The sequence below is a fragment of the Acomys russatus genome, chromosome 5 (genome assembly GCF_903995435.1).
Source record: "Acomys russatus chromosome 5, mAcoRus1.1, whole genome shotgun sequence".
NCBI lineage: Eukaryota > Metazoa > Chordata > Mammalia > Rodentia > Muridae > Acomys > Acomys russatus.
Window position 1 is genome coordinate 10,635,822 of NC_067141.1, and position 4,274 is coordinate 10,640,095.

The window sequence follows — 4,274 nt, forward strand, 5'->3', positions numbered from 1 at the left end:
TGAGCTCAGAAGGCACCAGCCTGTCTAGAGTCGGCCTTCACCATCTTAAAGCTTTTTACTACTTCTGAACAAGAGACCGCTCCTCCCCTCGTTTTCCTCTGCAAGTGATGCAAACGGTTCTGAATCTACAGCACTGCGTTTTTCCCACTCACTCTACAAAACAGCTATGAATTCAAATGTCTTTATACAGCCTCGCCGCCCTGCCCTCTGGACAGAGAAAACGAATGGAAGCAATGTTTAGAAACGAAACAGTCGCGAGGAAGCTGGGAGGGCTGACGGACAAGAGGGGTTTCAGAGCAGCTGGAATCTGATTTTTCCTGGAAAGGGGCCTTTCTGCAGGAAACCAGCTTGCTCCAGGTGACAATTGGGCTATTTATTATGAGCCAGGATGAGGCAAAAATCTCTGTTGCCAGAATTCAAGCCACGGGGTCCATTATTTGCTACTATTCTTAAGACACCATAGAATGAAGGTCATGCCGAAGAGCAAGCATGGAAGGGGTTAACTTCTTCCCATGCCAAAGAGTAGAGTCTCAGAGAGACTTTTACACTGAGCAAATATCTATATACAACCTGACAGCTAAGGGGGGTGGGGGGCGGGGTGCCTTTCAAGTCAGTGTAAACACAGCGGCTGACTTCAGAGTTGGGGAACTCATGCTCCTGAAAACCGTTTTTATTTCCAAATGGCCAGCCCCTGCCCCCACCAAGAAGTTACTTCTTTAAATAAGCAGCAAGGCTAACGGTATGATGAACAAATTTCACTTCTTCTGCACAGCTTTTTCCATCCCCATCATGGTCTCCGTGAGGCCAGATGGCATTGGAGCCATCGCTCGTAAGTCAATACATCTGGCGACATTCCTGAAATGACAAATCTGACGGAGCAGCATCCAGCTCCTACACAAAGCCCCTTTTCAGAGCGCTTGCACTGGTACTTGTCTGCCATAAGTAGAACCTAATGTGTGAAAACAAAGTTAAAATTGAGCTCTTTCACTGGCCCTCACCGGTGAAAGTTTCATTTTCACTGTTCTTGCTAAAGCAATTCACTCTCCTTGCCTTGATTCTGAACCTCAGCCTGAGGCTCTGCCTCACACTGAAACAGGCCCAGCCTCTGAGCCCTGACTGTTGGAGCTGCTGAGGGTGCAAAAACAGCCACTGTCACCCAGACTGGAGTCAGTCTTGACATCCAGGTTGCAGAGCCCCTTGGCATGTGCTATACCCCAAAGGAGAGGGGCCAAGTCTAGAAGGCATGGGGACCAGCCCCAATACCAACCTTTCCCTGGGAGAGTTTATGAATCAGGCCCTGTCAGTAACCTCTGACCTCCCACCAGACAACAGTCCTTTAGAGAAAGCTGCTTGGTAGAGCCATAAAAACTGATGAGATACAGCCATAGGGGAAGGGACTGGAATTTAGATATTTATTAATGCCTAAGGTCATTTCCCAAAAAATGCCTGCGGTGGGTGTGTCCTGAATCTACCAGCTGACTGTTCTAAGCCATATTTCAGTGAAGTCTGTGCCCAGTGGGGAGACCATCACCTCACATTCTTGAGCCAATATTTTTTTGTCTTAATTCCATTCAACTAAAATGTGCTGGCCATCAAGGTGTTCTACACCAGGATATATAAGAGGTAACACAGATGTGATTTCTATCCTTATGCATTTACTTCCCAGCAGTACCTTACTTACATCAACTTCCTGTAGCTAGGAGACAGATAGCAAACATGAGACAGTGAGCTACTTCTAGTGGGTTACACATAGTGTGTAAACAAAATCATTGGGTGCAACGGAGTAAGTGACTAGAGAGTGGCTTTGGATGGGAACGCTTTGGCAGGAACCTAAGGATAAGATGGAGACAGCCATGTGACGCTAGGGCTATTAGGTCTCCATGCTTGGCCATCTGTCTTGAGCAAAACTCAGAGGAGGGGGTGAACTTGGCTCAAAGAATGGGGATAAACCAGAGGACACCACTGAAGGAGAACCCAAAGAGGAAGCAAGGAGCTTCCTCTTGTGCCAGAAAGGATATTGATGGAGTCAGTGGATCTTATGGCAGCACGTGGTTGCCATGACCAGAGAGAAGGCAGGTCTCTGGTAGCTAGTTGAACGGAGACTGAGAGTGCAGCTAACATCCTACCCCACAACGCCAACAGTGCAGGCAGGCATTCCAAAACTCTGCTCCAAGTGCAGTGGGGAAACAATGAGAGACCAGATTTGGGAAGGAATGGCCTAGAATAAGAAGAATATACTAGAAAGAAAAGTATGGTATGGAATCTCTGATCACTGGTATGTGAGTTTTTTCAGAGGTAAGGGGAGCGAACGAACATTTGCTTATCCAAGACAGGACACCAAGGACTTACCAAAGGAACCGTTCCTCCCAAGTCCAGCCTGGAGAACCTGTGAGCTTACTAGGTTCATTTGTGACAGCATGAATGAGTGGAGGCTTACTTACAGGAGGGTTGGTGACCCCAAAACAACCTCATAAACAAAAATATTCACCTTAACACAGATGATGATCTCCCCACAGCTGCATAGTTTGAAGTTCCAAATGAGCCACCCGAGACTTCTATAGACAGAGTGCCTACTTAACCTTCTGCCACCTATATACTCTACTACCTGCCATGATGGCTAATCTTGGTGTCAACTTGACCTACATTTGCAATTAATTAAAACTCAAGCAGCTGGGCACTCCTGTGAGGAAGTTTTCTTGGTTGGGATATTGGAGGCAGAAGACTCACCCTAAATCTGGGCCACGCCTCCTGGTGACAGCCCACATAAAAGAACACGGAAGAAGGAAGCTTTCACTCTTTGCCTGCTTGCCTTCACTCTTGCTGGCGAATCATCTACGCTGAGCCACTTCGTTACTGGTGTTGAAACCTACTCCTTCAGGGTTCCAATGTAAGTTGAAGACCAGCAGCTGCCTAGGACTTCCCTGGGACTCCTGAGACTGCAGCACCAGATTGGGACTGCAGAGACATTCTGTCTTGTTGACTGAACAACTACCCGATCCTTGGCCTTTCAGTCAGGAACAACCACAGCCTGTAAGGCACTCTAATGAATTCCTTTTAGTCTATGTATTTATGAAGAGCAGCAGTTTGGAGGTCCCATGGATTTGTGTCTTGCTTCAACAGTGTTTGAATGGAACAGACCCAGGGACTCCCTCTTTGTTAGCTTCCAGCCACCTTACAGTCTCTCCAGTCACAGCCTCCGGGACCATCTCTTCACTGCCCTCAGCTCCTAGGACCAGCCAGCACCATCTCTTTGCGTTTAGCTCCATACTGCGGTTCAGCCATGACCTCCCAGATTCATCAGAATTATTCCACTGAAGTGGAAGCTGCCATGGACCACCTGGTCAACGTGCACCTGAAGGTCCCCTACACCTACCTCTGTCTGAGCTACTATTTTGACCGGGATGACGTGGCAATGGAGGGTGTAGGTTACTTTTTCAGTGAATTGGCTGAGGAGAAGCATGAGGGTGCCAGAGTGTCTCCCCAAGTTGCAGAACTAGTGAGGGGGCCGCGCGCTATTCCAAGATGTGCAGAAGCCATCTCAAGATGAATGGGGTTAAACCCAGGAGGCCATGGATGCTGCCTTGGCCCCGGAGAAGAACCTGAACCAAGCCCTCTTGGATCTTCATTCCCTGGGTTCTGATCGCATAGATGCTCATCTCTGTGATTTCTTGGAAAACAACTTCCTAGATGAGGAGGTGAAGCTCATCAAGAAGATGGGCAACCACCTGACCAACATCCGTCAGCTGGCTGGGACACAGCCATCGCAGACTGGCGTGCCACAGGCATCTCTGGGCAAGTATCTCTTTGAGGGGCTCTCTCTCAAGCATGACTAGGAGGCCCCCCTTGCCTTCCCAGGGGCTCCCCCTCCTCAGCTCCACACCAGCCAGCCTTAGCACCTCCACCTGAATGAACCTCTCAAGCCGCTAGGCAGCTTTGTAACTGCTCTGCAGCCCCACCCCCAAGTCTTAGACCAAGTAAAAATAAAGCTTTTTGAAATGTTAAAAAAAAAAAATCTATGTATGTATGACTTCATTCTGTCTATTCTGTTCCTTTAGAAAACTCTAATACTCCTACGGAGTCCACAAGTAGCTGGAGCAGAAGGTACATAGGGCTGGTAGAGGGGAGTGGAGAGACATCTCAGGTGACCGCCTAACTCTCCAGCCCCTCCTCTGTAAGGGAAGTCAATAGGCCCAACCTTACTGAAGGTCTCCCACAAGGAGTCACAGTTGCCCTGATTAACCAACCACTCCAAAGTTTATCAAACATAGAGGAAG

The 4,274-nt window shown here is 48.4% G+C and overlaps 1 pseudogene; it reads left to right on the forward strand.

Moving 5' to 3' along the window:
* The first annotated feature begins 3,280 nt into the window (after window positions 1-3,280).
* Window positions 3,281-3,833, forward strand: LOC127189946 (ferritin light chain 1-like; annotated as a pseudogene).
* The last annotated feature ends 441 nt before the right edge of the window (window positions 3,834-4,274 follow it).